General features: G+C 36.3%; 1 pseudogene; it reads right to left on the bottom strand.

Moving 5' to 3' along the window:
* Positions 1–240: 240 nt before the first annotated feature.
* Positions 241–25824, bottom strand: LOC120181902 (annotated as a pseudogene).
* Positions 25825–27280: the final 1456 nt, after the last annotated feature.

The following is a 27280-nucleotide window of genomic DNA, read 5'->3' as shown; positions in this document are numbered from 1 at the left end:
GGGTTTATAATTTTAGAGGTTTAATATGATGTCGAAGACGATGACATGTTAGTAAATGGACGGCGATAAAGATGGTGATTAGAGATGACCGATGATAACTGAAATTAGAGATTAAAAATTAGAGATTTAATTTTTTGGATATTTTATAATTATAAAGAATTTAATTTTTTTGTAATTTTTAAGTTTTATTTAAATAAAATCTTAAAAAATAAGAATTGCGTGGTGGAATTTAACGTTTTGTTACTCCTTGTTTGGATGCACATCATCAAAGACGTGAGCCTCGCCAACATAAAATATAATCATTTGTCGGCTGAAAGTTGTTAGTCCCTGTTGACTGCAGCACAACAAAGGGCATTGCATTTAATATCACTCAATTTCTTTTATTTGCAGATCTTAACAATCAAAAACAAAAAACAAAGACCATAATATATTCACCTTGAGGAACTAAAGACTCTGTTTCTGAAATAGGAGCAGACTTGGCCCTTTCTCCACTAGGCACTATCCCAGATGAACCCTTTTCAGTGGGAACACTATTTGCATTAATAGACGTCCTCGGCAGCAGCTTGAGAGATAACAGATGGACCAACACTTGTATCCTTCAACCTATTTAAAGCTTGATGCACAAAAGGTGCAAAGTGACCACCACGTGAAGAATACTAAACTGCAGTGGGGACAGACCGCTCCCATTTGGTAGCATCAGCTTCGAATCTGCTACCAGTGGGAGGCTGCTGTTGCGGAAGACGGCTATCGGATAGAGCAAAATCGCAACTGATAATTTGAGAAAATAAAAATGAAGATAAAAGAGACATGAAGATATTAATTTCTTATCCATATTATTATTATTATTATTATTATTATTATTATTATTATTATTATTATTATTATTATTATTATTATTAAATATACATTAAACATATATATATAAATAATAATTACATACCAATTACAATTGGACCGGCCCAGTTACAAACCAACCATAACCGGTCCAAACCAAACCAGAAACCCTAAACATTTGGGTTTCCAGTTAGGGTTTCCTAACCCTAATCTAAACCAGCCGCCTCATCACAACCGTTGGATCTGGCACGATCCAACGGTCCAGATGGCTCCAGAAGGAAACCCTAGGGTTTGATACCCTAGGGCCACGCGGCGCCGCCCCAGCTTCCACGCGGCTGCCGACAGTTTTCTCGCCGCCTCCGCCGTTGCCACGTCCCAAATGAAGACTCCAGAAGATCAACGCCAGCCGTCCATGCAAGGCTACAGGGTGAGTCACCACTGGTAGTCCGGTGACTCACCGAGACCCCCTCTTCGGACCGGTCCGACGGCTACAACGGTGGTGGCTATAAAAGCCACCACCCGAACCTGAAAAAAAAAAAAAAAGACAGAAAGAAGAGAGACAGAAACAGAGAGAACCGGAAAAAGAAAAAAAAAAACAAGAAAGAAAAAACACAACAACAACTAAACCAACGATCTCAGTCAGCATCAACACAGCAAGGAAAAAAGAGAGAAGAGAGGAGAAAGCTTACCTGTCATCGGAGAACCCCAACCGTCGACGGATCTCACCAAAACCTTCGAAAAGCCGAAGGTATTATTTTAGATTTGCTCCGATTGGGAGCCGTTTAACGAAAAAAAACATCGGAACCGTCATTAGGACGGTCCGATCTATATTTAGGGTAAAAAAAAATTTTTCCGGCCACCGAAGACGGTGGTCGGCGGCAGAACTCGCGGTGGCAGGCGGCTGCCGGATTCCCTCCGGTGAGGGAATCTAGAGAGAGGCCAGAGAGAATTCTGGCTCTCTCTCTCTCTGCTTGAGAAAGAAAAAAAAATGAAATGGCTGGCCCTTCGGGCCAGCCGGTTTGGACCATATATAGTCCTTCCCGAACGACGTCGTTTCGGGAAGGACTATGCGCGTAATTATAAAATAGTTAAATCCCGTCCGTAGTCCTCCCAACTTGTAAATTTTATATTTTGGTCACTAAACTGAATTTATAATAATTTTAATTCAGTCTTTGAATTTTAATTTTATTCATTTTAGTCATTTTTATTAAAATAATATATTTAGGATAAATGACAGATTTAATCCCTTAATTTTAATAAATAATTTTTTAATCCTTAGTTCATATTTTTAATTTATTTTATTATAAAATTTGAATTTTAGATAATTTTATTTTGGTCACTAAATTATTAAATTAGAAAATAAAATATTTAATCACTATAATTTCAAATAATTAGGAATTAGATTTAGTTTTATTTTTATTATAATTTAGTTATTTATTTCATATGTTTTCATTTTACTGCTTAAAATATATTGTTTTAGTGATATTTTTTATTATATTGTTAAATATTTTTATATTCATAAATATATAATAAATAGTATTTTTAAATATTTTATTTTTAATATCGAAGAAAAGGACAGTCTTAATACAACTGGATGTCCTATTCTGATATTTTAAAATTAAAAAGTAAACAATATTATTTAAAATTAATATTTATCAATATCAAAGAAAAGAGCTGTCTTAAGGCACCTAGAAGTTCTTTTCGGATATTTTTTAAATATTTTTTATAATTTTGAAATTATAGAATTATAAATTAAATATATTTTGGAATTTTTAAAATTTTAATAGTAGAGACAATTTATAATTGAAAAGTACCAATTTTTTGGGCGTTGTAGGGGTGCTAATCCTTCCCTAAACGTAACCGACCACGAATCCCTTTTTATTATTAAAAAGAATGAATTTTTGGTTAAAACGCAGATCAATTTATCTTTTAACTGATGTTTTCTTAAAAACTCTTTTAAAAGATATTTTTTTTAGGTATTCGACCTACCTGACCCAAAAGGCCGATGGCGACTCACAAATTATTTTAAAAAAATTATTTATTCATATCAATTTCCCAGCCAAATTTAATATTTCGTGCCCGGACGAAAACCGGTTACGACAGCTTGGCGACTCTGCTGGGGACCGGTCAAACTTTTAAAAATCAATTATAAATTGTCTCTATTAATTAAAAATTAAAAATTCATATAATTAATTTTTAATTCTTTCTTTTCAAATTTTTTTTATTTATTATTTTATAATAATTATAGGTTTTATTTACAAGTATTTTATTATGTATTTTTTATTTATTTTTTCTGTCTAAGGTTTGAACATTTCTCCTCACACACCACACTTGCATTGCATTACATAAAGCTCTATAATTGAGTTGTCCCTTTTAAGTGGGAGTGAAAGCGACGTCTTCGTGAGAATTTATTCTCCGTGTCAGACCTAGCAAGTAACTTTCGGGGTTCATATGCTCTATGTCTTCGTGAGAATTTATTCTCCGTGTCAGGCATAGAGAAATGTATCCCCTCGAATTGAACTCGATCCACTTTAGTCTGTAATGGACTAGGATTGAGGGTTAGCAGCCTAAGGGGGCACTAACATGGACAATTCGAGTACCTTTACTCCTAGATCTGAAACCCTGCATATAAAAAAACCTTAGAAACTCTTCCAATCCGAAGTCATGCCGAAATTTTATCCAAAATAGGTGTACACCCAGGAGAAATGAATTATGTCTTTTCTGTTAATTTATTCATTGTTTAAATTACATGTTTATTTAAATTATTTAAATTCAGAAAAGCATGTTTAAATAAAGAATATTTATGTAAATGTTATTATTAAAGTTCTTTATTATGTAAACTAATTTATTTTCTTTTTGTGTGTTCTTTATTTTTCTGTTTGCATTGCATCATACAGGATAAAAGACATTGATCCTTGTGTTAATTGTCTCATTGGAAAGCCTTCATTTATGGATAAAAAGTGTTCAAGTCAAGTAATTCTAAACTCAGAAGTAAGACAGTGGGCTGAAGATTTACAAAGACAAGAAGGAGACAGTCTGCAGGATGATTATGTATCTGACTTGGCCAGTTATGCTCCAGTTTCACTAAAAAGAAATGATATGCAAGATTTGTGAAGCATTTGGGAAAGTTGGGATTCAAACAAAAAATTGCAGTTTTATCAGACTTACGGAGACATCCCATATTTGCTCTATGTTGAAGTGGATGATGAATTACTCAGAGCCCTAGTTTAATTCTGGAATCCAGGGTACAATTGCTTCACTTTCAATAAGGAGGACTTGGTCCCTACTATTGAAGAATATACAACTTTGTTACATCTTGAAGGTGCTTTGGAGAATCGAATATATTCAAAGTCAATTAAAACTCAACCCTTTCGAGTTAAATTAGCAAAGATTGCCGGGGTACGAGAAGAATGGGTAGCATCCCGTACAAAACAAAAAGGCGAAAGCGAAGGCATTGCTTGGACCAACATCAGAGAACTTATTCAGAGCCATCCAGATATTAAAGTGCGATTCGATCTATTTGCTCTGGGTATATATGGTATGGTCATCTTCCCAAAAGTATTGGGATATATTGAAGCTGCAGTGGTAGACTTGTTTGAACAGCTACCGAAGAAGATTAATCCTGTTTCTGCAATCCTAGCAGAGACCTTCAGATCGTTAAATGCTTGCAGAAGGCTAGGAGGTGGACGATTCTCAGGGTGTACTCAGTTGTTATATGTTTGGATCCGTAGTCATTTCTGGAGAACAGAAAAGGTTTCATACCGACGCTTTAATACGGATTATTCACCATTAAGGGAATTTCTGGAGCAGGAATGGCCTAAAGAAATTAAGAAAGATATGTGGATTAATGCCTTTCGAAATCTGCAAAGCAATGACGTTGTTTGGCGAGCCCCGTGGCAAATACAAAGAGAATTCTTTTACAGGTGTGGTGATTATAACTGGATAATGCTGCTCGGATTATGGGGAGGAATTGGATATGCACCACTTCTGGTTATAAGACAGTATGAAGGTCGTCAATTTGTACCTGTCACTGCTGGATTACAGTCATCTGAATTTGCATTCCACAGCAAAAATTATAAAAGAAGTATCATGGAAGCCGTTACAGCTTGGAAAACAACTTTTTGTATCCGAGCCAAAGCAGCAAAAGAAATGCTAACTCCTGATTATGAAGATTGGAGATCTGTCAGAAAAAACGAAAATATTCCTCTACCAGATCAAAACGAGGATATTTCTATGGAAGATCATATTAAGGTGGTTCCATCAGAGATTGAAATCTTGAAAGCCGAGTTTGAAGCAGAAAGAGATGGTTGGTCGAAAGAGTTAGAGCAAATGAGACAAGATAAAGCTATGTTGGGGGTTGACATTGACTTTCATTCATCACAATGTGTAATGTTGAGAAAAGATAAAGAAAAAGGTGAGGATGAGTACAGAGCCTTACAGAAAGATTATCAGGAGTTATATAAATCCCGAAAAGCGTCAGGACCCAGCCAATCGACGGTACAGATGACCAGAGAATTGAATATCGAGAAAAGACGAGTGGAAGATCTTAAAGGAAAAAATAGCCGTCTACTCAAAAGCCTTGAGAAAGGAAAGCAAAAAATGGAAGATTTTGAAGTCGACAGAAGAGAGCGAATTATAAAACACAAGGCTGAACACCGCGAGATCATGAATGAAATGCATAAAGAAAGGGATCGAGCCAAAGATTTAGAAGAGATGAAGAATGACATCTTTAATAAGTTTGAAGGTGAGAAAAATAGCATGTTCAAGGGATTTGAATCTGAAATGAACCAGTTGATTGTTGAACTTGAAGTCAGAGGCCAAAGGATGGAAGAATCCAATATTGAAAAGGAAAAATGGGAATTAGAAAGAAAAAATTTCAACACCAGACTTGAGGTAGAACAAGAAGTGGCTAGCAATTGGATGCAAAGATGCAGAAACAAAGATGTTCAAATCCAGAAGCTTAATCAAAGAACGCAAGAAGCACGAACAAAACTTGAAGAAGATCTGGATCAGTCTAGAAACAAAAACTCAGAGTTTAATGATTACATTTTGCAACTTGAAGAATCATTGTTTCAAGAAAAGGTTCGTCTAGGACCTAATGATCTCAAAGAAAGTAATGAAGAAAATGCTTCACTGCGAAGACGCATTAGAGATCTTGAAAAAATTCTGCACAATTGTCAAGTCAGAATCACTGAGTTAGAGCAAACTCTTGGAGAAATGAATGAACAGTGGCAAAAGTCAACTGAGTTCTATGTGGAAAGAAGTGAAGAAAGAAGTAATATGGTGTTCGAGGCCATGGTTCAAATGAGCGAAGTTGCTAGATATATTGGGGAACTAGCTGTTGAAGCCAAAATAATTGAGCATCATGTTGATCCAGTTTCTAAGTGCGGAAAGAAGGTGTCATGGTTAATGAAAGAAATTATAGAGCTTAATAGGAAAGCTACGCCTTATCTGTAGTTATGAACTATTATAAAGAAACTTTTGTATGCCGATGAAAGTTGTTCTATGACAGTTAACTTTTTGGGATCAATATCTTTTTTGCATACATACATTTTGCATACATTCATCATTCATTTCATAATATTCGCTATGAATTATTATTTTATTTATTAAGTTAAAATTCATTAATTAAAATTTGAAAAAATAATATTAAAAGATTTTTCAATCGCAGTTACTCTGGCCAAAAGAGAAATACTACATCACTACGGTACTAGACAAGCTACTAAGAAAATTATGGAGGATAAAATACAGCGTATTGATGAACAGCATCATAAAGAACAAGAAGAAATGAGAATGAAGCTGGAAAAAATTGAAGCCAGTATTGCAAATTCACAAGACAGTATGATGAAGAAAATAGAGGATATGTTTAAAAGGCAGGCTATCAGTGGAAAAATGCATGAAAACCCTGTATCTTTTGACCAAGAACCCATATATCCTCTAGGTTTTCCACCAGAACCAATTTATCACTCTGGTACTCCACCTATACAAATCAATGCTCGTACATCTGCATTACAAGAAGCCAAACTACATGAAGACCAACAAGTGGATCCTGCATCTTCAAGCAAAAATCCGCTTATATCCGATGTGAAAATAGGGGATCTTAATACTGAGCATTTGATCCCAGATTTGAATGAGGTGAATGAGAAACAAAAAGTAAATGAAGAGCTGACCAGACAGATCAAGAGCTTAGAAGAACGAATGAAATCTGTGGAAATAACTGAATCATTCTATGGGTTTGACGCTAGTGAGTTGAGTTTGGTTCCAGACCTAATCCTTCCCATCAAGTTCAAAGCTCCTGAATTTGATAAATATGATGGTACTACATGCCCTTCATCCCACATTACTATGTTTTGTCGAAGAATGGCAGGATATGTGAAGGACGAGAAATTGTTAATTCACTGCTTCCAGGATAGTTTAACAGGACCGGCTTTAAAATGGTATACTCAATTCACCAAAGCCAACATTAGATCGTGGAAAGATTTGGCTAAAGCATTTTTAGAGCAGTACCGCCATGTGACAGACATGGTCCCTGATAGATGGACTCTCCAAAACTTGGAGAAAAAGAATAATGAAACATTCAGACAGTATGCCCAGAGATGGCGTGACACTGCGGCCCAAGTTCAACCACCTTTGTCAGAAAAAGAGGCCACAGTAATGTTTGTCCATACATTAAAGGCTCCTTATTTAAACCATCTAATGGGGAATGCAACCATAAATTTTGCAGATTTGGTTATTTCTGGAGAACTCATTGAAAATGTCTTGAAAAGTGGCAAGATTGAATCAAATGATGGGTCTAGTTCCAAAAGACCTACTTACCGGAAAAAGGAGAATGAAGTCAACAATGCCAATTCTTACAGCAAGGATTCATCGAAAAGTGTTACAATAACCCAGCCAAGGGTTAAGAAAGAGGAAACAAACACTAATCGAGCAGAGTCCAGAGGATCTCGAAAGGAAAATGAAAGGTTGTCTTTTACACCTTTACCAGTACCGTATGCAGAGATCTATGATTCGCTGTTAAAAGCAGATGTTATACGGCCTTATCCCTTGGTTCAGATGCAACCACCATTCCCTCCTTGGTATGATACAAAGGCACACTGTGTTTACCATGAAGGAATTACGGGTCATTCCATTGAAAACTGTTTAGCATTCAAAAGGGTGGTTCAAAATTTGATCAACACTGGGAAGTTGGAATTTAATACACCATCTGCATCAAATCATCCATTGCCAAATCATGGAGATAAAAACGTGAATGCAATTCAGGAAGAGAACAGAAGGAAAGCAAAGACTGACATTTCTGAAATCAAATCTCCTTTTGTTTGGATATTCCAACAACTTTCTTTAACCGGTATGATTCCACAACAATTCAAACCAAAACAGAATGAAGGCAAGAATTATTGTGAATATCATCAGGAGCAAGGACATAAAATTCAACTATGTCCTGAGTTCAGGGATTTGGTGCAAAAATTGATGAACAATAGGGAAATAGAATTCTTTGAAGAAGAACCCGGGAAAAAAGAAGATGATGTTTGCTCATCAGAGGATTCTAAACCAAATCAAAGAATAAATGATCCTGTGATCATTAATGTGAAATCATCTACGGCAATTCCTGCACCAATAAAGCCTAAAGTAGTTATTACCACTCCTCTACCGTTTCCATACAAAGATACCCGCAGGGTACCTTGGAATTATACTACCAATGTTTCAATGATAGGAGGATCTGTTTCTCTAGAAAAAACAGAAGAGAAAATACAAAGTCTGAGTACAACATCGGCATCTGAAGCAGTGAGCGAGGTCGGTTTCTTTACAAGAAGTGGGAGATGTTACTCTCCCGAAACATCCAATGCTTCAGAACAAGCGAAAGCAAAAGGAAAAGCCGTGACAATACCTCAGAAGGTATTTGAGGATGAATCCCTTCCAGCATTCAATGAGCCTGTGACAGAAAAACAAGCTCAAGAATTTTTGAAATTCCTGAAACATAGTGAGTATAGTGTGGTTGAACAACTACACAAACAACAAGCGAGAATTTCTATTCTTGATTTATTGATAAATTCAGAAGCGCATAGGAATGCTTTGATGAAAATCCTCAATCAAACATTTATCCCTAAAGATATATCCCTCAATAAACTTGACAGAATCGTGGGACATATAGCCGCTGACAATTACATAACGTTCACGGATGATGAAATACCGGAAGGCGGAATGGGGTCAGTAAAATCTTTGAACATCACGACACATTTTCATGGTCATGTGTTGCCAGGAGTATTGATTGACAATGGATCCGCTCTCAACTTGATGCCTCTAGTCACACTTCAAAGAATGCCTCTGGATCAATCACACATGAAGAGTTATCATAATGTAGTACGAACATTTGATGGTACTCAAAAAGAAGTGCTTGGGAAAATGGAAATACCGTTGTTAATCGACCCAGTCGTGTACAATATTGATTTTGTGGTGATGGACATCCACCCCACATATAATTGTCTATTAGGGAGGCCATGGATTCATTCAGCAGGAGCCGTTCCTTCTTCATTACATCAAAAATTGAAATTTGTTGTTGATGGACAACTAATATGCGTTAGTGCTGAAGAAGAAATCATTGCGTCTGTAACAAGCGATGTTCCATATATTGACACCAATGATGAGGCTCTTGAATGCTCTTTTCGAGCTCTTGAATTTGTAAATGCAACCTTTATTGTAGAAGGAAGCAAAATTCCATATCCCAGATTGTCTGATTGCACCAAGATGACGGTACAACAAACTTTAGGCATCGGAGCTAAAGCTGGGAGAGGTCTAGGAAAGAATCTTCAAGGAATTTCAGTTCCTATCAGCATAAAGATGAAAAAAGACCGTTTTGGGCTAGGGTTTAAGCCCAATCTTCAGCAAAAGAACAAAGAGATGAAAAGAAGATGTGAAGACAGAAAGGCAAAATTGAAAGGAGGAGAAATCCTTTGGAAACACATGTCTTTCCCACAGTTGAAAACCATATTCAGATCAGGGGGAACAATTAATGTGGAACAGCAGCTTGTTGAAGCCTTTAAAGAAGAAAAGTTGACGAAAGATCAAGACATAGTTGAAGAAGCTATGAATGGATTATTTGTCAACATGATCATGAATGACAACAAGACTGGCAAGTACTTGGATAGGATTCGCCCATGTTTTCCTGGAGAAACACTCACCAATTGGACCGCTGAAGATCTTCCTATAGTTTTTAATATTAATGCAGAGTAATATTCAGAACTAATCTTTATGTTTAGCTCAAAAATATGAAAACTTTTTTTTGTTATCTTGTAAAAGAAATTATGTTAAATATAAGGAACTTTCTTTAAAATTTTCAGATGGCAATCATTCTTTACATTTTATTACATTTTTACATTTCATAAATTTACTATATTCTTTCGGAAATATGTCCGACTTAAATTTGCAGGTGTCACCGTGTTAATAGCATGTGTATTCCTAAATTTAATCCAGTGATAAATTTAGAGCAGCCTATATGTCTGGAAGAAATCAATGGTTGTGAGGATGAACTGGAATGTGATATTCCTACTGAACTATTAAGATTGGTAGAAAAAGAAGACAAACAAATTCTACCCCACAAAGAAAAGGTTGAGACTGTGAATTTGGGAACAGATGAAGAAATAAAAGAGGTGAAAATGGGTACTACTCTGACCATCCAAGTGAAGCAAGAATTGATAAATCTCCTTCAAGAGTTCAAAGATATCTTTGCCTGGTCTTATCAAGATATGCCTGGTTTGAGCACAGATATAGTAATACACAAGCTTCCTATCAACCCAGAATATAAACCGGTACAACAAAAGCTCAGAAGAATGAGGCCAGAAATGTTGTTGCAAATCAAAGAAGAAGTGATGAAACAAATCAATGCAGGTTTCCTACAGGCATCTAAATACCCAGAATGGGTAGCCAACATTGTTCCCGTACCAAAGAAAAATGGAAAAGTTCGAATGTGTGTGGATTACAGAGATCTCAACAAAGCTAGTCCGAAAGATAGCTTTCCATTACCCCACATAGACACATTGGTGGACAATACTGCAGGACACGCATGGTTTTCATTTATGGATGGCTTTTCAGGATATAATCAGATAAAAATGAATCCTGAAGACATGGAAAAGACGACATTTATAACCATGTGGGGCACATTCTGTTATAAAGTGATGCCATTTGGATTGAAAAATGCAGGGGCAACATATCAAAGAGCCATGGTAACCTTGTTTCATGACATGATGCACAAAGAGATTGAAGTATATGTAGATGACATGATTGCCAAATCCAGAACGGAAGAAGAACATATTCAAAATCTGAGAAAGCTTTTCCAGAGATTGAGGAGATATCAATTAAAGCTTAACCCCGCTAAATGCACTTTTGGGGTAACTTCTGGAAAACTTTTGGGATTTGTGGTCAGCAAAAAAGGAATCGAGATTGATCCAGATAAAGTAAAAGCAATTCAAGATCTTCCACCACCCAATACAAAAAAAGAAGTTCGAGGATTTTTGGGAAGATTAAATTATATATCTCGATTCATTTCTCAATTAACTGACAAATGTGATCCAGTGTTCAAATTACTTCGAAAGAACAATCCTGAAGTCTGGAATGAAGAATGTCAAGAAACTTTGGATATTATTAAGAAATATTTATCCAATGCCCCAATTTTAGTATCACCAATGCCTGATAGACCATTAATTCTCTACTTGACGGTCTTCGAAAATTCAATGGGATGTGTACTAGGACAGCATGATGAATCTGGAAGAAAAGAAAAAGCTATCTATTATCTGAGCAAGAAATTTACTGATTGTGAAGTTCGATATCCACCAATACAAAAATTATGTTGTGCCCTGGTGTGGGCTACTCGAAGACTCAGACAATATATGTTATACCATACTACTTGGTTGATATCAAAACTTGATCCTTTGAAATTCTTAATGGAATCACCAGCTTTGACAGGCAGAATGGCTAGATGGCAGATGTTATTATCCGAGTTTGATATTATATATGTCAACCAAAAAGCGATAAAAGGAAGTGTCATAGCTGATTTTCTGGCCAGTCGTGTATCAAATGATTATCAGCCTTTGAACTTCAATTTTCCCGATGAAGATTTGTTGTGCATATCCATGAATGAAGAAGTCAGAACAAATGATGAATTTGCAACTTGGAAGCTTTATTTTGACTGAGCATCTAATGCTTTGGGACGAGGAATCGGGGCAGTGTTAATTTCTCCAGAAAATGTTTATTATCCCTTTACAAGTAGACTGGAGTTCTTTTGCACCAATAACATGGCAGAATATGAAGCTTGTATCATGGGGTTGAAAGCATCTATAGAAAGAAAAATCAAATTTCTCAAGATATATGGAGATTCATCTTTGGTGGTGTATCAATTGCGAGGAGAATGGGAAACAAAAGATCCCAAATTGTTGGAATACCGAAATTTTACACTCGAATTAGTGAAAGAATTTGAGAAAATTACCTTCAATTATCTCCCTCGGGAAGAAAATCAAATGGCAGATGCTTTGGCTACATTAGCTGCTATGTTTCAGGCAACTAAGAAAGTTGATATGATGTCAATCAAAATGCAAGTATATGAAATTCCTGCACATTGTTATAGTGTGGAAGAAGAGGTAGATGGTAAACCATGGTATCATGATATCCTGCAATATATCAAAAATCAAAGTTATCCACCAAATGCATCAGAAATTGATAAAAGAACTTTGAGAAGAATGGCTGCTGGATATTTTCTTGATGGAGAGATTATGTATAGAAGAAGCAGTGATCAAATGCTATTGAGATGTTTAAATACCAGCGAAGCTCGAAACGTCATTGAAGAAGTACACAGTGGAATACGTGGAACGCATGCAAATGGCCTTTCCATGGCCAGAAAAATAATGAGATATGGATACTATTGGGCTACCATGTACACAGATTGCATTGATTATGCAAGAAAATGTCATAAATGCCAGATATATGCAAACAAGATTCATGTACCCCCATCTCCTTTACATGTAATGACAGCACCATGGCCATTTTCTATGTGGGGAATAGATGTCATTGGGGCAATCACACCAAAAGCATCGAATGGACATTGCTTCATCCTTGTGGCAATTGATTATTTTACCAAATGGGTTGAAGCTGCTTCATACACCAGTATTAAGAGGTCCACAGTCTGCAAATTCATAAAGAAAGAGATAGTTTGTCGATATGGCCTACCAGAGAGGATCATTACAGATAATGCTCTGAACCTGAATAACAAAATGATGACCGAACTTTGTGCACAGTTTAAGATCAAACATGCAAATTCAGTGGCATATCGTCCAAAGATGAATGGGGCAGTTGAAGCAGCAAATAAAAACATCAAGAGAATCATTACAAAGACTACTGAAACTTACAAAGATTGGCACGAGAAGTTACCTTTTGCTCTATATGCATACCGAACTACTGTTCGAACATCTACTGGGGCAACACCGTTTTCTTTAGTCTACGGGATGGAAGCAGTCTTACCAATTGAAGTTGAGATTCCATCGCTTCGAATATTGAGAGAAACAAAATTGGATGAATCTGAATAGATCCAAGCTAGAGTTGATCAATTGAACCTTATTGAGGAGAAAAGATTGAAAGCTATTTGCCATGGACAGATGTATCAAAAACGGATGATGAAGTCTCATGATAAAAAAGTACATCCAAGAAAATTCCAAGAGGGTGATCTAGTATTAAAAAAGATCTTGCCTATACATAAAGATTTCCGTGGGAAATGGATGCCTAATTGGGAAGGGCCATACGTTGTGAAAAAGGCCTTTTCCGGAGGAGCGTTGATCTTGGCAGAAATGGATGGAAAAATTCTGAAAAATCCAATAAACTCAGATTCTGTCAAGAAGTATTATGCTTGAAGAAAAAGAAAGAAAAAAAAAGAAAAAAAGAGAAAAGAAAAAAAGAAAAAAAAAGAAGAAAAAAAAAAAGGGAAAAAGGTGGGTCAAGGTGAAAACCCGCAAAGGGCATCTTGTAACCAAAGGGAGGATTTGAGTTGAAAACCTGAAAAGGCGGCTCAAATGCAGGTTGATATTAGGCATCCGGCAATTGAATTTTCTTAAGATTTTGACAGTTTGGAAGAAACTTCACATCTACAAGCATTTTGACAACGTTTGAGATCTTCCAGACAAAAGCTTACATCATTACTCTAAATTGTGTCAATGTGATTAATTTAGAAATACTTATGCTTATAATTTGTTGAGACATTTGAATTTTTATCATTCTTATGCTTGCCATAACTTTGAATACAATTCTATCTATTTCAAGTTCAATTTATTTGAGATTCAATTTATTTTTGGAAATTCAATTTATTCTTTTATTGAATTAACATAATTTTTGAAATAAAGATTTCTGAATATCACTTTATGATTAATACTTTTAAATACATGGAATACAAAGTAAGCCAATCATCACCATCTTAAAGCCATGAACATTAAGATTGTTACACGGGATGCTACCTACAACAAAGTCGAATCCACCAAATCTACTCATCAATTGCTCCAACCGATCACCATTCAGTTCTTGCACATCTGTTTTCAAAAATATACCAAGACAATAGAAGGTGATCTTTGCAGCACTAATTCCAACAAAAGGAAACAAGACATTGATATCACTGGGAAATATGTTTCTATACAGATCCTTGTGTATGGTCTTTAAGGAAACCTAGAAGCATTTCCACCTCATCAGGTTCAAGTGGAGTAACTTTATTCCTTCCAACCCATACTAGATTCCATTTTCAGCACTCATTAAGAACATACTTCTTGACACTCTAAGGTGGCTCATTGTCATAAGCTTCAAGAACCTTACAGATCCTTTCTGTCAATTTGGCACTTCCTGTACATGTTTATAAACAATTCAACCTTTGATATGTGCTCAATAGCATCTTCTGGAAGTGTTCTTTGAGTTATCTGATCTGGTTTGACAAAACCAATCATTGAATTTGGAAGATGAATGTGCCAATAGCATCTTCTGGAAGTGTTCTTTGAGTTATCTGATCTGGTTTGACAAAACCAATCATTGAATTTGGAAGATGAATGTGCCAATAGCATCTTCTGGAAGTGTTCTTTGAGTTATCTGATCTGGTTTGACAAAACCAATCATTGAATTTGGAAGATGAATGTGCCAATAGCATCTTCTGGAAGTGTTCTTTGAGTTATCTGATCTGGTTTGACAAAACCAATCATTGAATTTGGAAGATGAATGTGCCAATAGCATCTTCTGGAAGTGTTCTTTGAGTTATCTGATCTGGTTTGACAGAACAATCATTGAATTTAGAAGGTGAATGTGCTCAATAGCATCTTCTGGAAGTGTTCTTTGAGTTATCTGATCTGGTTGGACAGAACAATCATTGAGTCTAAAAGATGAATGTGTTCATAACATCTTCTGGAAGTGTTCTTTGAGTTATCTGATCTGATTCAGTAGGAACCCCAAAACCTATCGTTGGAATTGAAAGATGAACTGCATGATCATTTTCATTAAGAAGCTTATTTTCAAGCTCCTTCTGCTTCTTCCTTTCAAAAATCATAGCCCAAGTTTCGCCTTTGCTTGTAATGGGGATCATTGCATAATGACTTACTATCTTTTATCAGAAGAAGGGCATCAGCAGCCTTAGTCATTTGCACAACACATATAAAATTTATCAATTCTGCAATTGATGAATCTGGACCACGTCTCTACATGGCTATTAAAGCTTCAGTATCTGAGAATCCCATTTTTGTCAAGTATAACAGTTTATTCTCTTCATCAGAATCAGAATTTAAGATTTCTCGGTATTAGAAGAACTATCGATATCTGTGAAATCATCTTGAAAGGTCACTTCATAATCAGATGAATTGTTATCAGAATCAACATGTTGCCTGAATGCAAGCTTTTCAAGAGTTTATACTATTGAGTTTTATTCTCAAGAAGTTTTGTGACATTTTATCTACATTTACATTTGTCAAAGATGATAGATTCTTTGTTTTGAAGAAGACAGATATATTGGGTTTTTACAATTGAAGAAATACTCAATTCACCAGTCTGAAATCAAACAACTTAATATTCATGCATCATATTTAGGCATTTGCAAAAATAGATGCATTTTCATTCATTTTTATTCTTGTTAAATTCTAAATAGGAATTTCAAAGATTTTAGCAAAGATTCAAATCTATCATGTGAAAGATCAGCTTTTCCAGAGAAGTTCATAATGAGAAGAACTCATCTGAAGAAGGAAGAAGAAGTTCATAATGAGAAGAACTTGTTCAACCTTTTACCTGAATTCATCAAATTGATGGATTATCTTTTCCAGTTCGAGTTCATAATGAGAAGAACTCATCTGAAGAAGGAAGAAGAAGTTCATAATGAGAAGAATTTGTTCAACCTTTTACCTGAATTCATCAAATTGATGGATTATCTTTTCCAGTTCGAGTTCATAATGAGAAGAACTCATCTGAAGAAGGAAGAAGAAGTTCATAATGAGAAGAATTTGTTCAACCTTTTACCTGAATTCATCAAATTGATGGATTATCTTTTCCAGTTCGAGTTCATAATGAGAAGAACTCATCTGAAGAAGGAAGAAGAAGTTCATAATGAGAAGAATTTGTTCAACCTTTTATATGAATCCATCATTTAATGGATCAGCTTTTCCAGAGAAAGTTCATAATGAGAAGAACTCATCTGAAGAAGGAAGAAGAAGTTCATAATGAGAAGAATTTGTTCAACCTTTTACCTGAATCCATCAATTGATGGATTATCTTTTCCGGAGAAGTTCATAATGAGAAGAACTCATCTGAAGAAGAAAGAAGAAGTTCATAATAAGAAGAATTTGTTCAACTTTTGGCATAATTCTATCACAGAAGGAGATAGATTAACATCATCCTTTCTAGAGAAAGTTCATAATAAGAAGAACTCATCAAGAGCTTATTCAACCTTTTGAATGATTCTATCACAGAAAGGAGGTCATCATCATCCCCAGCAGAAAGTTCATAATGAGAAGAACTCATCTGGAGAGAGAGAAGAATTTATTCAATATCTCCATTATGATCAAAGTAAAGTCAAAATGAATAAAAAATTTTATTATCTTTTCATCTTTGCCCTATTCTTGTTAACACAAGAATGAGCAAAGAGGGGCAGCTGAAGATATTAATTTTTTATCCATATTATTATTATTATTATTATTATTATTATTATTATTATTATTATTATTATTATTATCATTATTATTTATTATTATTATTAAATATACATTAAACATATATATATAAATAATAATTACATACCAATTACAATTGGACCGGCCCAGTTACAAACCAACCATAACCGGTCCAAACCAAACCAGAAACCCTAAACATTTGGGTTTCCAGTTAGGGTTTCCTAACCCTAATCTAAACCAGCCGCCTCATCACAACCGTTGGATCTGGCACGATCCAACGGTCCAGATGGCTCCAGAAGGAAACCCTAGGGTTTGATACCCTAGGGCCACGCGGCGCCGCCCCAGCTTCCACGCGGCTGCCGACAGTTTTCTCGCCGCCTCCGCCGTTGCCACGTCCCAAATGAAGACTCCAGAAGATCAACGCCAGCCGTCCATGCAAGGCTACAGGGTGAGTCACCACTGGTAGTCCGGTGACTCACCGAGACCCCCTCTTCGGACCGGTCCGACGGCTACAACGGTGGTGGCTATAAAAGCCACCACCCGAACCTGAAAAAAAAAAAAGACAGAAAGAAGAGAGACAGAAACAGAGAGAACCGGAAAAAGAAAAAAAAACAAAGAAAGAAAAAACACAACAACAACTAAACCAACGATCTCAGTCAGCATCAACACAGCAAGGAAAAAAAGAGAGAAGAGAGGAGAAAGCTTACCCTGTCATCGGAGAACCCCAACCGTCGACGGATCTCACCAAAACCTTCGAAAAGCCGAAGGTATTATTTTAGATTTGCTCCGATTGGGAGCCGTTTAACGAAAAAAAACATCGGAACCGTCATTAGGACGGTCCGATCTACATTTAGGGTAAAAAAAAAATTTTCCGGCCACCGAAGACGGTGGTCGGCGGCAGAACTCGCGGTGGCAGACGGCTGCCGGATTCCCTCCGGTGAGGGAATCTAGAGAGAGGCCAGAGAGAATTCTGGCTCTCTCTCTCTCTGCTTGAGAAAGGAAAAAAAATGAAATGGCTGGCCCTTCGGGCCAGCCGGTTTGGACCATATATAGTCCTTCCCGAACGACGTCGTTTCGGGAAGGACTATGCGCGTAATTATAAAATAGTTAAATCCCGTCCGTAGTCCTCCCAACTTGTAAATTTTATATTTTGGTCACTAAACTGAATTTATAATAATTTTAATTCAGTCTTTGAATTTTAATTTTATTCATTTTAGTCATTTTTATTAAAATAATATATTTAGGATAAATGACAGATTTAATCCCTTAATTTTAATAAATAATCATATTTTTAATTTATTTTATTATAAAATTTGAATTTTAGATAATTTTATTTTGGTCACTAAATTATTAAATTAGAAAATAAAATATTTAATCACTATAATTTCAAATAATTAGGAATTAGATTTAGTTTTATTTTTATAATAATTTAGTTATTTATTTCATATGTTTTCATTTTACTGCTTAAAATATATTGTTTTAGTGATATTTTTTATTATATTGTTAAATATTTTTATATTCATAAATATATAATAAATAGTATTTTTAAATATTTATTTTTAATATCGAAGAAAAGGACAGTCTTAATACAACTGGATGTCCTATTCTGATATTTTAAAATTAAAAAGTAAACAATATTATTTAAAATTAATATTTATCAATATCAAAGAAAAGAGCTGTCTTAAGGCACCTAGAAGTTCTTTTCGGATATTTTTTAAATATTTTTTATAATTTTGAAATTATAGAATTATAAATTAAATATATTTTGGAATTTTTAAAATTTTAATAGTAGAGACAATTTATAATTGAAAAGTACCAATTTTTGGGCGTTGTAGGGGGTGCTAATCCTTCCCTAAACGTAACCGACCACGAATCCCTTTTTATTATTAAAAAGAATGAATTTTTGGTTAAAACGCAGATCAATTTATCTTTTAACTGATGTTTTCTTCAAAACTCTTTTAAAAGATATTTTTTTTAGGTATTCGACCTACCTGACCCAAAAGGCCGATGGCGACTCACAAATTATTTTAAAAAAATTATTTTATTCATATCAATTTCCCAGCCAAATTTAATATTTCGTGCCCGGACGAAAACCGGTTACGACAAGACACAAAATTTACGTGGAAAACCCCTAAAAATTTAGGGTAAAAACCACGGGCAACGGTAGAAGAATTTCATTATGAGAAAATAAGAATTAAACCCTCTCTCGATCTACCAAGGAGAAAACAATGATAATTCTCTCTAGATAAAAAGGAGAAAACAACTATCAAGAAACTCTCTAAATTCTCTCTAGTATTGGAAGAAAGCTAGAATGTTTTGGGATGATTTTGAAGTTAAATGAGCTAGGGTTTTTATAGTTGAAACTTAAGGACTAATCTTATAAATACCCTAAATTACAATGACTAAATTAATTATCCCATTACCCAATTTCAACAAAAATTAGGTGCCTAATTTTTGACTTTGACAAAGCACCATTTGGTGCCTAATTTATTTGACTTTTAACAATCTCCCACTTGAAGATTAGATTGGAATAATCATATCTTCACACCATTCTTTCTACCTTGTACTTTCATGTTGCTTACGTTTCTGACAGGCCACAGGAGGATCGACACCAGGTAAATTTATCAGCATTGATTGCCTTCGTCATGAAATCTGCTATGTTGTCTTTGGTATGGATCTTCTGCATATCTACCGTTCCTTCTTCCATCTTTTCACTAATGAAATGGTACTGAACTCGTATGTGCTTTGTCCTTGAATGGAATGCTGGATTCCTTGCTAGATGCAAGACGCTTTGACTGTCACAAAACAGAGAGACATACTCTTGATTGTGCCCAAGCTCCTCCAATAGCATCTTCAACCAAATTGCTTATTTACTGGCTTGTGTAGCTGCTACATATTCTGCCTCTGTTGTGGACGTAGCCACAACTGACTGCAATTTTGAAACACAGCTTACAGCTCCACCAGCAATTTTGAACACATATCCTGTAGTAGATTTACTTTTATCCAAATCCCCTGCATAGTCAGAATCTACATAACCATTGATTAGTAAGTTTGATCCTCCGTAACATAATGCAACATTTGAGGTCCCTTTGATGTATCTCAGAATCCTCTTTACTATATTCCAATGCTCTTTGCCTGGATTTTCCATGTACCGACTAACCACTCCCACTGCTTGTGCAATGTCTGGTCTTGTGCATATCATAACGAACATTAAACTTCCCACTGCTGATGCATATGGTACTCGAGACATCTCCATCCTCTCTTCTTCACTGCTAGGACTCATACTGGAGGATAATTTGAAGTTAATAGGAAGAGGGGTAGAAATTGGCTTACAATCTTGCATGTTGAATCGTGACAAGATTTTCTTCAAGTAATTCTTTTGTGAAAGCCAAATCTTCCTATTACTTCTGTCTCGGTGAATTTGCATCCCTAGAATCTTGTTTGCTGATCCCAACTCCTTCATTTCAAATTCCCTAGCCAGTTATGCCTTCAATTCTTCAATATGATCTTTGTTGGGTCCTGCAACCAACATGTCATCCACATACAACAGAAAAAATAACAAAATCGTTATCACCAGACCTCTTGAAATAAGCACAAGGGTCTGCATTAAGTTTGTTGTATCCAAGTCACATAATGAAATAATCAAATCTCTTATACCAACACCTCGGTGCCTGCTTTAGACCGTAAAGAGATTTCTTCAACCTACAAACCAAGTTCTTCTTTTCTTTTTCTTCAAAATCTTCAGGCTAGAGTTTATAAATTTCTTCTTCAAGATTTCCATGAAGAAAAGCTGTTTTAACATCTAGCTGCTCTAGATGTAAGTCCAATGTAGAACACATTACCAAAACTACTCGAATTGTTGTTAGTCGAACCACAGGAGAAAATATTTCATTGAAATTAATACTTTCTTTTTGAGCATATCCTTTGACCACCAGTCTTGCACGATACCTCTCATCTTGATCCATTTTGCTTGATTTTGAAGACCCATTTGTTACCAATTGGCTTCCTTCCTTGTGATAGTGGCACAAGGTCCCATGTATTATTTTTATGAAGGGCTTCAATTTCTTCTTGCATCGCCATCATCCACAGTGAAGCATCTGAGTTGTTTATTGCCTCCTGGTATGTTGATGGCTCACCGTCCTCTGTTAAAAGGCAGTATGCAATATTACCTTCTATAACATAATCTGAGTGCCAATTGGGACGTCTTCTCACACGATCTGATTGACGAGTTGTTGGAGCTTCAGAACTCTCTGGTTCTTGTTCATCATGTGCTGGTTCTGCTTCAGAAGAATCTCCTTCTTCAACCTCCTTTTCCACATGTATCTGTGTAGTCTCTGAATTTTTTAGCACTATCATCGTCTTCTTTTCTTTGTAGTTTATCCTCTACAAAGATAACATCCCTGCTGATGATCACTTTATGGGTAGTGGGATCCCACAAGCGATACCTCTTTACACCATCAGCATACCCCAAGAATTTGCATTTCCTGGATTTTGGATCCAGCTTTGAAATTTCTTGGGCGTTGTACATCACATACACAATACTTCCAAATACATGGAGGTTTGAATAATCAACTGGTTTACCAGTCCACATCTCCATTGGTGTCTTCAGCTCTATTGCAGTTGATGGAGCTCGTTTCACCAAATAACAGGCGGTATTGACTGCTTCTGCCCAGAATGATTTTTCTAGGCCTGCATCCCTCAACATTGCTCTTGTTCTTTCTAACAAGGTTCTGTTCATCCGCTCTGCCACTCCACTTTGTTGAGGAGTGTTCGCCACTGTGAACTGTCTTTTGATGCCTTATTTATTGCAAAAGTCATCAAATTCTTCGCTTGTGTATTCTCCTCCATTATCTGTTCTGAAACACTTGATCTTATTTCCAGAATCAAGTTCCACCCGCGCTTTGAAGTTTTTGAAAGTTGAAAACACGTCTGACTTCTTCTTAATAGGGTGCACCCAACATCTCCTGGAGTAGTAATCAATAAATGAGACAAAGTATTTTGCTCTACCTAGGGACGTTACTGGGGCTTGCCATACGTCAGAGTGAACCAATTCTAGAACACTTTTTCCTCTAGAATTTGATGTGTTGAATTTCAACCGGTGCTGCTTACTTGTTATGCAATGCTCACACAAAGGAAGTGATACCTTTGTTAAGCCTGGAAGTAGCTTTTGCTCCACAAGGACTTTCATTCCTTGTTCTGACATGTGTCCAAGTTTCTGATGCCATAGCATTGCCGAATCTGAACTACATGAGGCAACAGAGGCTTCTGCTTCTAACAAAGTCTCTCCCTTCAGCATGTACAAGTTTGCTGCTAACTTTTCGCCTTTCAGCACCACAAGCGCTCCACGGAACACCTTCATGATTTCTTTCCGTGTCTCAATCTTGCTTGTATTATTATCCAACAATCCGTAGGATAATAAATTTTTCTTCAGGTCTTTCACGTGTCGTACATCTCGAACAACTTTAATTGTTCCATCATACATCTTCAATTTGATGGTTCCCACGCCAATGATCTCTAAGGCATGATCATTGCAACTATACACAGATCCTCCTGAGACAGGTTCATAATGATGGAACCATTCTCTTCTTGAGGTCATGTGATATGTTGCTTCCGAATCAATGAGCCATATATCTGCAAATCGTTTTCTTCCTTCCACGGTGGTTGATGCTTCACAGCATAGAGCATCTCCATCATCTGAAGTGTTTGCGGTATTGCCTTGTGGATTGGAGTTTTTATTTAGACTCCAACAATCCTTCTTCAAATGACCATTCTTTCCACAGTTGTAACACTTTAAATTCTTCTTCCTCCTTGACTTTGATCTACCATGTTTGTGACTGCTGCTTTGGCCACGTTCTGTTGATCTCCCTCTCATCGTTGTCATCGTTGTCAACGCTTCTTCTTGTTGCAGATTTACTTGTCTGTCTTCCTTGTTCTTGCGCCGATTTTCTTCTTGTAGAACAGCAGCTGCAACATCATCAAAGACTAGACTAGTGACATTATTGTTTGTCAAGTTGATGATGAGTTGATCATACGAATCCGATAGACTTTGAAGTAGAAGTTCAGCACGTTCTTGTTCTCCTATTTGACATCTTAAGGATGTAAGCTGAGAAAATAAGGTGTTTAGTGTATTTAAGTGCTCCGTCACTGAAGTAGATTCTGGCATACGGAGAGTGTACAATTTCCTCTTAAGGAAAATTTTATTGTGCATCGATGTTACCTCGTACAATTTGGTGAGATGATCACATATCTCCTTAGCTGTCTTCTTCTCCTCGATGCTTGACAATACTTCATCTGCTAATGCTAGATGAAAGTTTGCCATAGCATTCCCGTCCATCTCGTTCCATTTGATGTCATCTGCGAAATCCAGCGGCCTTTCATTGATAGCCGCTAGACACCCGTCTTTCCTTAGGATGGCCTTCATCTTCAATTTCCACAATGAGAAATTTCTCCCATTTAATTTTTCAATATCAAATTTCGTTGCCATAGCTTCTTTTACAGATAGCTCCCACTATTTCACTATCGTGAATAGTTCTCTGGAACCCTCAAAGAATGGGTAATACCTTCTTACTTTCTTATGTTGGAGGATCCACCTTTTGGTGGCAACCACAAAGACAATAAGCAGATATTACACACTCAAATCTGGCTCTGATACCAATTGTTGCGGAAGACGGCTATCGGATAGAGCAAAATCGCAACTGATAATTTGAGAAAATAAAAATGAAGATAAAAGAGACACAAAATTTACGTGGAAAACCCCTAAAAATTTAGGGTAAAAATCACGGGCAACGGTAGAAGAATTTCACTATGAGAAAATAGGAATTACAACCTCTCTCGATCTACCAAGGAGAAAACAATGATAATTCTCTCTAGATAAAAAGGAGAAAACAACTCTCAAGAAACTCTCTAAATTCTCTCTAGTATTGGAAGAAAGCTAGAATGTTTTGGGATGATTTTGAAGCTAAATGAGTTAGGGTATTTATAGTTGAAACTTAAGGACTAATCTTATAAATACCCTAAATTACAATGACTAAAATTAATTATCCCATTACCCAATTTCAACAAAAATTAGGTGTCTAATTTTTGAGTTTGACAAAGCACCATTTGGTGCCTAATTTGGTGCCTAAATTATTTGACTTTTAACAGCTGCAATATAAGAGACGTAAAAGAATGCTTCATTCACTTCATACCAAGGAATACATCATCCTCATTGGACCTTCTAGGTCGATCCCCTCCGACAACATTGCGAAGCATTTGAACACAAACATGAAGAAAAATATTTAGTACATATGAATGATTAACAAAAGAAGGAATATTTCTCTTTCGAAATAAAACATGATAAGGTAAAATATCAACAATCACCTTTATCAAATGCAAGCTCTCAAGAGATTCATGAGCCATAAAGGCTGAATCCAAATTATTTCTTTTATTTCCTGCCAAACCGTTGCTTATATCTGGCCCATATATTTCTCCCCCTGGATGGACCATAGTATGGAATGCCCTCGAGATGTTTTCCAACCCGTCTTTCTTCTAATTGACGAGAAAAGGGATCAAACTTCAATCGTGTAGGTTAAATCCCAATTCAAAAAACATACACACTCCAAAAAATCTAGCCACCTCAGCAGTAGAATTCTTTATGAGGAAATGTGACAAGCTCGAAGATTAGGAATTTCAACATACTGAGATAACATGCATAATATAACGAGCAAAATGTTACAAAGAACTAAATAGGAACACATAATGCCCAGCAAATTACTGAAATTACGCAAAGAGACAAAACAAAAATTTATAACATAGGCGCATCAAAGACCAAATCAAGACATCACACATCAGCATTAAATTAAACACCATAAAGGCTTGTTAGGAATAAACTAGCAGTTCTTTCATACTTTTCAGTTTGTTTAATCATCATGGCTTAACCCACCTTCAAAAAGTAGACAAATCAGAGAACTAAAATTCACCACTAAAAGTAAAATAATCAGAGAAAGTATAACATAGAGATAATAGGGATGACCTATAGGAGGAGCAACCAACCCCATTGGGTATTGGCTGCTGAGCTCACAAAAACTAATCCATCAAGCCTCAAGCAGAGTTCGGAATCCAAAATCAAAACTACCCATGAAATTGTATGACTAGAATCATACTTTCCCCCTTTCCATCATCCCTAATGAGCTACTATAGTCTAAGTTTTCACATAAAAACAACAGCAAACAAGAATGAAGAGAAAGTAAAAACTCAAGTAAGATTACTCAATGCTAAAAGCAAAACAACCCCATTAAAACTTCAGTATAAAAGAGAATGAAGCAAAAGAAGAAGAATAAGAATAAGAAGAATCTTTAAAGGAAAAGATATAGAAACTAACCAAAACACAGATCAGAGGTGGAAGAGATGGATCCACAGCCAACACCAATACCGCCACCCGAAGATTCACCGACATGGTTGAAGAAGACAGGGAAGCATCAAGAAACCTTGAATCAGTAGCCTTAGGGGCTAAAAAGACAGCAATTTGCAAATTTGGCTCCCAGGAAGTAATGAAACATCGTTGGCTTTACTTCTTGGTGGTGGTGTTGCAAATGAATTGGGGTGTTGTTAATGTTGGTAGTTTTGCTTTGTTGTGCCATTTTTAGAACGACCATTTCATCATCATAACCAATATAGACTCCACATCATTATCGTCATCATTCATCTGCAGTTGCTGCTCGTTCACCATGCCTAGCTTCTCAATGTCTCTCTTTTTTTTCCCCCAGTAAAAAAGCTCGGTTTTTGAAAGAAAAAATAATTAAAAAGGGAAATGAAGTGTCAGACACTCAGAATCAAAGTCCTTTTTCGAGGAATGAAGATAGAGAAAGGAGCATTAAAAAGCAAAAGGTTTTTTTTTGGGTTGGGTAAGGAAAGACGAATTAATATATGACTAAAACCTTAACAAAACTGATTTAATGGGACTGAAAATGTTAGCTTATAGATAATATATTGGATTTTAATTATTATTTTTTTATTACAAAGAGAGAAAATAGCAAAACTCCTTGGGCGGAATAGGAAAACTGAAAGCACCAAAGGGTCTTGACCAGGCTACCTTCGCCATAACACCTGCAACATGGTCGGCATCACGAGAAATATGAGAAAACCAGAGCTGCCAATTCCCGGAGGTGATATCGATCAGATGGGGAATCATATGAGAGACCCCTTACATTGCCTTTCTTTGACGACGTAACTGGATTACCTCTCTATTATCCGATTTGACTTCCACGCTCTTCATACCCATCTACCAAGCGATTCTCAAACCCTCATAGACACCCCAGATTTCTGCATCAAGGATGGAACACCCAAGCGCTTTAGTGAGACCGATTATCTAAAGACCATTCTAGTATCGGATGGCACCCCAACAGGTAGGTAGACCATTCGAAGGGAACAGAGCTCCGTCAGAGTTTAATTTGAACCATCCAGGAGAAGGGAGACTCTATTTAGAGACCTCGCGAGCCACATTTGGAGTACCTATTGGATGCGAAATAGAGGCAGCGAAAGCGCGAGAATATTCATTGCACATTCTCCGACTACGCTGAAAAATACTCTCTGAATCCAGAAAATCAGATTCAAAAATAAACTTGTTTCTTCTTGTCCATAGGCACCAAAGTATCGACCCAAACATTGTATCCCAATCGCTGCCACTGTGAGAGGTGGACTCCACAGCAGCCATGCAAATCAAACAAGCAGGATCATCAACAAAATACCAACAGACTCTCTCTTCGTTAGTCAAAAGGTGATTATGGCTGATTAACCAAAGCAACATTTTTACTCTAGGAAGCCTTTTGTAAATTGAGATGGTTTTCCATAGAGCAATATCAACATAGGCAAAATCACCAATTCTACGATAATATGCGTTGAAAATGGTAAAACAATAGTTCTGTTCCCATTTCCAATTCGGACGATCATTTTCGCTTGAAGAGAGTGGTGGTTTCACTGTCGCAAGAGAAATTAATATGCTATCCGACAACAAAGAGCGCAAAAACTCCCAATTCCGGTCTCTATTTATTCCAACCATGGAAGACACTAGGGTCAGAGTAAAAGAAGTTGCGGGCACCTTGCTGTCAGATATTCAAATCACGGTCGTGGTCGCATTTGTCGTGATTACGGTCATAGCGGGCGCTATTGCAGTCATAGCGAGCGCTATTGCAGGTATAGCAGATATATTGAAAGACAACACTACCGCTATTTCGCGAATGCTAATTCAGTCGCTGGCCGCTATTTAAAACACTGCTTGCAGTGATTCATAAGAGGACTGACATCATGCA

This window comes from Hibiscus syriacus, unplaced genomic scaffold (genome assembly GCF_006381635.1).
Source record: "Hibiscus syriacus cultivar Baekdansim isolate YM2019G1 unplaced genomic scaffold, ASM638163v2 tig00112604_pilon, whole genome shotgun sequence".
Lineage (NCBI taxonomy): Eukaryota > Viridiplantae > Streptophyta > Magnoliopsida > Malvales > Malvaceae > Hibiscus > Hibiscus syriacus.
This window is presented reverse-complemented; position numbering and strand designations above follow the sequence as displayed.